This window comes from Myotis brandtii, unplaced genomic scaffold (assembly GCF_000412655.1).
Source record: "Myotis brandtii unplaced genomic scaffold, ASM41265v1 scaffold536, whole genome shotgun sequence".
Taxonomy (NCBI): Eukaryota; Metazoa; Chordata; class Mammalia; order Chiroptera; family Vespertilionidae; genus Myotis; species Myotis brandtii.
In genome coordinates this window covers 138,893-148,664 of record NW_005369967.1, presented here as the reverse complement: position 1 = coordinate 148,664, position 9,772 = coordinate 138,893, and the positions used below count along the sequence as shown (strand labels likewise).

Here is a 9,772-nt window from a genome sequence, read left to right as displayed (position 1 = left end):
GCGCTGCCCAGAGGCCTGGAGCGGCCGGGGCGGGGCGGAACGCCTGCGTCGTCGCCATGGCAATGATGCAAGCATCCTGGCCCGGCCACTGACATCTTTGTCATGTCAATTTGCATATTCCCTCCTTATTGGCTGTGGGTGCCACCATCTTTGTCACAGAGTGATGGTTAATTTGCATATTCTGTCTTTATTAGATAGGATGGTATTTGGGTATCTAAACATATATAAACATTATAAAGTACAGTAAAAATATAGTGTAAAAATTTAAAAATGGTACGCCTGTATGGAGCATTTACCATAAAGGGAGCATACAGAACTAGAAGTTGCACTAGGTAAGTCAGTGAGTGAGTAGTGAGTGAATGTGAAGGCCTAGGACATTACTGTACACTACTGTAGACTTTCTAAAACTGTACGCTTAGGCTACACTAAATTAATCTTTTTTATTTTTCTTTTTTCAAAAGTAAATTAACCTAAGTTTACTGTAACTTTTTTACTTTATAAACTTTAATTTTTAAACTTTTGATTGTTTTATAATAAAACATAGCTTAAAATGCAAAACTCGTGCAGATTTACAAAAATAATTTCTTTATATCCTTATTCTATAAGCTTTTTCCTATTTTTAAAATTTTTAATTTGTTTTGCTTTTTAAACATTTTTGTTAAAAACTAAGACACAAACACACACATTAGCCTAGGCTTACACAGATTCAGGCTCACCAGTATCACTGTCTCTCACCTCTACATCTCCCACTAGAAGACCGTAAGGGGCAATAACACGTAGGGAGCTGACATCTCCTATGATAGCAATGCCTTCTTCTAGAGTACCTCCCAAGGACTCTTCTTGAGGAGGTGTCACTCTTTTCAGAAATATATCCATGGTGGTTTACATAGTTACTTTTTTTCATCATATATCTGTTTGTAAGCAGACAATACAGCACAAGCATTTCTCTTTATTAATGAAAACTTTTTGGTTAGAAGTCCATGTTTTCAAACTTTTTAAGGACCCTGGTTGAGATCTTCAAAGCTTCTGCTAAACCATTCACCGTGAATTTTCTTGAGGGTTCTTTCTTTTCTTCTCCTGCAGTTTACTTTTCTCTTGCATTTTCATCAGCTATGTGTTCCTATTCCAATTCCAACAACTCCTCAATTCCTCAGAAACCACCCCTAGGAGGTCCTCAATGTCATCCTCATGCACACCAGGTTAAAGTTATTTGCCATCTCAACCACAGCCTTGTTGACTTTTTACAACCTCCTCATCCTTGGCAAATCTTTTGAAGTCATAGATTAACCTCGTGGGTGTCTTCTTCCAGCTGCCATTCATACACTCTTTGATGACATCACCCTAAGCCCAAACAAGACTCTTTTTTTTTTAATATGTATTTTTATAGATTTCAGAGAGGAAGGGAGAGGAATAGAGAGATAGAAACATCAATGATGAGAGAGAATCATTGATTGGCTGCCTCCTGCACGCCCCACACTGGGGATTGAGACTGCAACGCAGGCATTTGCCTGACTGGGAATCAAACTGTGACCTCCTGGTTCATAGGTCGACACTCAATCACTGAGCCATACCAGCTGGGCCCAAGCAAGGCTCTTGATGCAGTCATAGATGATGTAATCCTTTTAGAACTGTATCAATGTCTTCTCAGTGAATTCATCAGTTGAGATGCAGCAACTGCCTGGGCAAAGATCCTCCCCAGGTAACAGGACTTAAACGCTACTATACTAGTAATTCCTTGATCTATTAGTTGGATAAAAGAGATGGTGTCTGAAGGGAGAAAGATCAATTTGGTTTTGGGATGATTACCAATAAAAGGAGGATGTCCAGGAGCACTGTCACCAATAAGCAAATTCTTAAAAGGAATGTCATTCTCCAAACAGTACTCCATTTCACTAGCATAGCAATTCAGCAAAGTATCTTGGAGGAGTAGTCAAATCATCCATGACTTCTTATTGCTCCTGTAGTACACTGGCAGTGTGTGCTTACTGAGGTTCTTAACATTACTAGAAGTCTCCTGTTTTCTGTTCTAAGGCTTGTGGCCAATCAGGAGAAATCTTTAAAAAGATATTAGCTTGTAAGAACATGTAATAAGTAACTTCAAAATGCAATGGGTATTTAATTTTAAAGTGTGCCTTTAACATTTATGTAAAACATTTTTTGTACTCATTCAATAGAAACTTATCTGGCCACTAGGTAAAGCTAACATTAAAACTACTGGTCTGCAATGTGTTAAGGGTCCTGGGGTTCTCACTGTGCCAGATCACAAAGGGTTTCAATTTGCAGCCTGCAAGACAGCCACTAAGCAAGACTATTATCCTGTCCTTCAGACCCTTGAAACCTGGCACTGATTTGGCCTCTTTATGGATGCAAGTCCTTTCAAGCATCTGTTTTGGAATAGGTAGGTTTCATCCACATTGAGTATTTGCTCTCAGAGTAATTTTCCTCCACAAAATTTTTAGCATTTCCAAAAAAATTTTTTTTCAAATTTTATTTATTGATTTTTAGAGAGAGAGAAAGGGAGCGAGAGAAGAGAAATACCGATTTGTTGTTGCACTTATTTATGCATTCATTGGTTGATTATATGTGCCTGAACTGGGACTGAACCCGCAATCCTGACCAACTGAGCTACCTAGTCAGGGCACAAAATTTTTTAGTTGCCTTCATGAGAGCATTTAGAGATTCACCACTCACTTTCACATTCTGTAATGAATAACAATGCTTTAATCATTTAAAGCACCCACAGCTAGCAGTAAATTCAACATCATAGTCAGATCCAGCCTCTTCCTTTGCCCATGATTGTCATGGTGCTGAGAGGAATAGGCTTCTGTTGTCTAGTCTTCTATTTAGGTCATTAGAAATTTCTCCATGCCTGAAACAGGCCCTTCTTGAATCTTTGTTCCTCTCATTGCCTTCAATGAAGCAGATCCTTAAATAGATATGCCTGACTGACTCGTAATAACCCATCACTGATTTTCTACCTTTGGAGTCCTTAATCACTTTTAATTTCATTTCCAATTCAGTCACTCAACAAGGCCTCTTACTGGCAGCACTAGTAGTGGATTTTCCATGCTTAGGGACCATGATGAACAAAACAACACAAGATTAAATCAAGCACAAGAGAAAATGATGCAATAAGTTGACGGTAAACACAAGATGTATGACACTGCGGCTGGCGTAACATGGCGTACTATTCTACAGCAAACTTTTTTTTATTAAATAGAAAGAGTACACTCTAAAATAACAATAGAAAGTATAGTACATAGCCCTGGCCCCTGTGGCTCAGTTGGTTGGGCGTGTCCTGTGCACCAAAATGTTGCCAGTTTGATTCCCGGTCAGGGCACATGTCCAGGTTTTGCCAGGTAAGGACATGGAGGAGGCAGCTGATGGATGTTGCTCTCTCATTTTGATGTTTCTTTCTCTCTCTCTCTCTCTCTCTCTCTCCCTCCCTCCCTCCCTCCTCCCTCCCTCTCTCTCTAAAAATCAATAAAAAAATTTCTTTTTAAATAAAAAAATTTTTTAAAGTATTGTATGGTAAATTCATAAACCATTAACAGTCATTTCTTATCAAGTACTATACATAATGGTCTGTGCTATAATTTAATACTATTGACAGCTCAGTAGATTTATACCAGCATCTCCACAAACATGTGAGTAATGTGTTGCACTATGATTTTACAGCAACTGGATAGGAAATTTTCAGATCCATTACAATCTATCGGACCACTGTTATATACTAGTAGTCAGTCTATTGTTGACCACATCATTATGTTGTACATGACTATATCTTACTGTACTGTACTCATCCTTCTTCTTCTTGTGATCATGTGAGATGATACAATATGTACATGATGAGATGACATAGCGTTAGGCTACTATACAGGTTACTAGAACACAAGCACTATGATACCACAACAGTAGATCTGATAAGCAAAACAGCTACTAAATAACTAAGGGGTAGGTTGTGTATATAGCATGATATTCTGAACAAAGGGATGATTCACGTTTTGGGCAGGACAGGGCAATACAGAGCAGCACAGAGAGAGATTTCATCACACTACTCAGAACAGCATACAATTTAACATTTATGCATTGTTTATTTCTGGAGTTTCCCATTTAATATCTTTAGACCACCGTTGATAGTGGCTAACTGAAACGACAGAAAGTGAAATTGTGGATAAGGGGGACAACTGTATTCCCCTCCTTTCGAAAAGTGACCCCCATATTTTATGTGGTTCTGATGACAATGCCAATGTCATCAATCCCCACAATGATTGGCCCAAGGATGAGCCCAATTAGAAACCTTCCTCCAGAAACTTAAGTTCTCAGTGTTCTGAAGCATGTCTCTCTGCCACAAAAGAAGCCTTCTAACATAAGCAGAATATGAGACCAAGGCAGAGAAAAAAAGTGAAGTTAGGAAATGGAGACTATCCTGAAGACATCACTTCAATTTCTGGATCTAGCTGTTCCTGGACTGCTCTACTTGATCTTCCTACATACAGAGCCAATAAGTCATCTTTTCGTTGAAGCCATTTTAGGACTGTTGTTGTTTTTAATGCTTCCCATTTTTAAGCAGTAACATTTTGTTTCTCTAAGGGAGCAAAAATAGAAAATTATCTCTTTACTAGCTGTGGCCTTCATTAATTTATTTTCAGCATTAATCATAATTAATATAAAGCTGTAGGGAATCACACATGCATGAAAAGAGAAAGAAATAAAAAATAAAGCCATATATAACTAGACTGAAAATAGCTGCCTACTAAAGATTTATGTTCCAAGTGTCAAGAACCTTAAAGACCACTTTTAATGTAAATTTTAGTTGGATTTTAAGTTTTCAATGCAAGTAATGCTAACTTTTCACTACTTTACATTTAACCACTTCACTCACTCAAAAGCTAGGTAATAAAGATACATGTTACTTGTATCACTCTGGCTTTACATTGTTCATTCACCGATCTTCATTAATATCTGAAGAAAGGCAACAGTATATGCCAAAAGGAAAAACATGCACATGCAGTAAGGATTAAAGTAAAAGTCTTAGGAGTTGACAACATATAATAAATAATAAGTCTTTCTTCAGTTTGTCTGCCTGTAATGTCCCTACTTATTCTTTGATGCTAAACTTAAATGCCACTTCCCTTCAACACAGCTTCCTCCCATCATACCCTAGTAGAACTGCCTCTGCCTCCTCTCCCTCTATCAAGTTATAATTATTTATATGTTAGTGGTAATGAGAACCTAAACTTCTATAGTAAGAAATGAAATAGAAAAGAGCAGATGAAACACTTAGTAACAGAATTCACAGTTTGACAATTGAATGGATCTAATGAGGACTTCAAAGGTGACTCATAAATCAAGTTTGGGAAATGGGAAGGATAAGCCAATAAGAGAAAGGAAAGTTAGAAAGAATACATTTTAAGAGAAAGACAATTCATATGTCAGCGTATTGAGGTTGACGGCATGATAAACAGATGGAGCTCTCCAGCTGGAAACTGAACTTCAGACACTTACAGTATAGGAGTCATATGAAAGAGGTACTCTCTGAAACCAAAGGACCAGGTAACAGTACAAGAAAAAGAATCTAAATTAGGAAAAATGTGCAAGGCAAATACTTAAGAAACAAGTTGACCTTGTACATGAAAAGAGTAGCCAGAATATATAGAAGGCCAAGGAGAACTACAAAGTTATAAGGAGAAGGGAGGAGGAAAAGGGGTTCACAATTCAAATCTGAAGAATTAAAAAGTATGAATTACCTTAACCAATAAAGAAATTAAAGATTTTTAAAAAAGGTCCAAAAGACCTTTGAACCACAAAAAAAAAAAAAAAGTATGAATTAAGACCAAAAAAAATCCCCATTTAGCAATTCAAAGGACACTGGTAACGATAGAATAGTTTTAGTAAAAAAGAAGGTAGCAAAATTGAAACAATAGACATACCGCTTTTTCCTTTGGGCTACTGTGTAATATAAAAAAAGAAAGAAAGAAAGAAAAAACATGGAAAGGAGATAAGAATAAAGAAAGGTGTTTTTGGGATTTGCAGGGAGGGAGGGAGGCCATTAAAGATGTTGTTAGGAAAGCTTGAAATAAAATAATAAAGGTGTTAACTAATGAACCTATATATTCTGACAGATAAAAGGGATAAAAGAGCCCTGGCCATAGCTCAATGGTTGGAGCATCGGCCTGAGCCACGGAAGGGTCTCGGGTTCAATTACCAGTCAAGGACACATACCTGGGTTGCAGGTTCCATCCCACGTGCGGGAGGCAACCAATTGATGTATCTCTCTCACTGTGATCTTTATCTTTCTCTCCCCCGCCCCACCATCCCTCCCTTCCACTCACAAACACACAAACAAAAAAATGGATAAAAGAAATACCATGAAGTAGTCATGAAAGTCTAAAGGACACATTCCTAAAACCAAATGATAGAGAAAAGGAGCAATTATACAATTTAGAGATAAAGAAAACCAAAACTGAAGAAGCTTCTATTTGCTGTAATCTTCTTATTCTTTAAAAAAAAAAAAAAAGGTGAAACAACCTATAAAATCTGAGAGTAATAAAGATGTTCTATCCCAGTAAACTCATCATAAGTTGAAAATATCTTAAGTTGAAAATGCATTTAATACACCTAACCAACCAAACATCATAGGTTATCCTAGCCTACTTCAAACTTGTATAGAATACCTACATGAGCCTGCAGTTGGGCACGTTATCTTTAGTTTCATCTCAAGAGCAACTGCCTTCTTCTTCTCATCAGAAGCAGGCGACACAGATGGGCATTTTGTAGATATGATGGGATGCAAGAACACAAAACAAATATCAAAAAAATGCTGGCAACACAGTACACTGTAGGGTATCAGTTGTTTACCCTTGTGATTACTGTGATTGATGGCTAAGTGGGAGCTGCAGCTTGCATCACAAGAGAGTATCTTAGCACGTATTGCTAACCTGGGAAAAGATCAAAATTCAAAATCTGAAGTATGGTTTCTACTAAACTCGTATTGCTTTTGCACCATGAAAAAACTCCAAAATTCTAAGGTGAACCATTATAAGTTGGGACCAGTTGTATACTGGAATAGGGGCTAGAAAGGAGGAAGAATAGGTCTGAAACAACCACTGAAGTGAGTCAATTAGAAAAGAATTGCAAACCAACATAAGCAAGTATTTTGGAGCACACTTCCTAAATAATTGTTCACCTCATTTTCACTTAACTAGCAGAACGGCACAAATTCTTTCGTCTATTTGACTTGATTGTTATTCTTTTGTAAAGACAGCCTTCTATACTGTATTCTGATCATAGGTAATGAAGTTCTGTAGTCATTCTCATTGTGTATTACTCCATCTTTTTCTTTGCTATGTTACAAAGCTTTCAAATTAATCATTTTAATGCTTTAATGTGGTTCTAGTCTTGCTCTTATGCTTTGCTTAAATATCAAAGTAGTAATCGATTACTTAAGAAATCCTTAATATCTATTTTCTAGAAGACAAGTATTTGAGAAAACTATATAAAGAATAGCAATTCTAAACCTAGAAATGGCTGTATCTTCTGACAGCTGCTCATTTATTATGATTAAAAATAAAATGCCTTGGTAAAATATAAATAATGATCATCTTTAGTATTTTGAAGCTTCAGAAGTTACAGAAAGAAGTGTCTGTTTTCTTTTACAACTGAAAATGTTCCCATTACTTAATTCATGCTTAGGTACTTTATATGTATTATAAATTCAGTGGGACATTTAAAAATAAACATGACATAGCATATATTCAAAATAATATTGTTGCTACAAAAATAGTAACCTTAAAAAGCTCTATACTTGCCCTGGCCAGTGTGGCTCAGTTGGATGAGCATCATCCTGTGCACCAAAAGGTCACCAGTTCAATTCCCAGCCAAGGTACATGCCCAGGTTTCGGGTTTAATCCCCAGTTGGGGTGCATACGGGAGGCAACTGATCAATGTTTCTCTCTCACATCAATGTTTCTCTATCTCCCTCTCCTTTTCTCTCTAAAATCAATAAAAACATTAAAAAAAAAAAAAAGCTCTATACTTATTCCTAGAATGCTGCCATTGCATAAAAAGCTTTGGGATTCAACCTTTGGAACTTCTTTAAAGTCTCAACACAATCTGTATAATATTGTCAAAAGTCACAAATCTTCATTCATTAAATATAGCTTTGATTTGGGGCTATTTCTGGTTATCATAAGGTAATTTATCTAAATTAGAAATACCACTTTTGAACAAAAAGTGCCTATAATGCATGAAACAAATTTTCTTACACTGCTATAATGACACCATCATTAAAATATATTTGTACTCGTGCACTGCTGGTGGGAATGCAGACTCGTGCAGCCACTGTGGAAGACAATATGCAGTTTCCTCAAAAAGTTAAAAATGGAACTCCTAGTAATCCCACTTCTAGGATTATATCCCAAGAAACCAGAAACACCAATCAGAAAGGATATATGCACCCCTATGTTCATAGCAGCACAATTTACAATAGCTAAGATTTGGAAACAGCCTAAGTGCCCATCAGCAGATGAGTGGATTAAAAAACTGTGGTACATCTACACAATGGAATACTATGTCACTATAAAAAAGAAGGAACTTTTACCATTTGCAACAACATAGATGGAACTGGAGAGCATTATGCTAAGCGAAATAAGCCAGATGGAGAAAGATAAATATCACATGATCTCACTCATATCCTATATAATAAAAGGCTAATAATATGCAAATTGTCCCCACGGTTGGGAGTTCCACCGACCGGGAGTTAGACGTGTGCTGACCATCAGGGGGCAGTGCGGAACATGGCAGGCATTCGGGACACGGCGCTGGCAGTGGGCAGCAGTGGAGGTGCTGCCAGCCCAATGGGCCCCAACAAGAGCAGGACCATGGCGGGATGGTGGAGTGGGTGAGCGGGTGGCGCCAGGCCAAGGCAGGTGCGAAGGGAGGCCCCAGCCTGCAGCGGCAGCAGGCAGCCGGGGGAAGAGAGGCCCCAGCCAGCAGCTGGCAGCCACTAGGGACCCTACCAGTGCACAAATTTTGTGCACTGGGCCTCTAGTGTGGGATATAATGATCAACATAATTTGTTGAACAAGAATAGATCCAGAGACAAATGGCAGGGGAGGGGCGAGGGTTAGAGAGCAACCAAAGGACTTGTATGCATGCATATTAGCATAATCAATGGACACAGACACTCGGACAGTGGGGGCTTGCCTGGGGTGGGAATGGCTGGGGAGGGGAGGGGGGTTAAGCAGGGGGAAAAAGGAGACATATGTAAAACTTTAGACAATAAAAAACAAAACAAAACAAAAAACTAAAAATAATGCTAAAAAAGGTAACTAAAAAAAAGAATAGAGTAACATAATTAATCACATTAAGAGCCTTAGAAAGAAAACAACTATTATTGTGATAGATGGCAAAAATTAGTTGGTAAAAATTCAGTAGCCATTATCGTATTATTTAGACATATAAAAAAACTGTGAACAGAACTATGTATGATGAAGAAAAACTATCTGACAAATAACAAAAATATATCCAATAAAATAAAGAATAAGAAAGGAAATATATATATATATATCACCAAGGAAAGGAACCAAGAGTGATTGCTCTTGGTTCAATCCGGTCACTGGATTCAATCCAGGTGAAGGCACATGCTTGGGTTTCGGGCTTGAATCCAAATGGGGGCCATGCAGGAGGCAGTCAATCAAAGATGTTCCTCTCTCATCAATGTTTCTATCTCTATATCCTTCTCCCTCTCTCTCTAAAAATCAATAAAAAC

The 9,772-nt window shown here is 37.7% G+C and overlaps 1 protein-coding gene across 7 annotated transcripts in view; it reads right to left on the bottom strand.

The window, feature by feature from the left end:
• The window catches only part of FUT8 (fucosyltransferase 8 (alpha (1,6) fucosyltransferase)), a 232,794-nt gene that overhangs the window by 195,661 nt on the left and 27,361 nt on the right, over window positions 1-9,772 (bottom strand). For 3 of the 7 annotated variants that reach the window (XM_005877902.2, XM_014549147.1, XM_014549152.1), the window contains exon 1: window positions 6,682-6,760. The exons of 2 other annotated variants lie outside the window; for them this stretch is intronic. The gene's annotated coding sequence lies outside the window, so the exon portion shown is untranslated. Of the gene's footprint in view, window positions 1-6,681; window positions 6,761-9,772 lie in introns of those variants that run through there. 2 more of the 7 variants (XM_005877901.2, XM_014549148.1) reach the window with 2 other exon arrangements.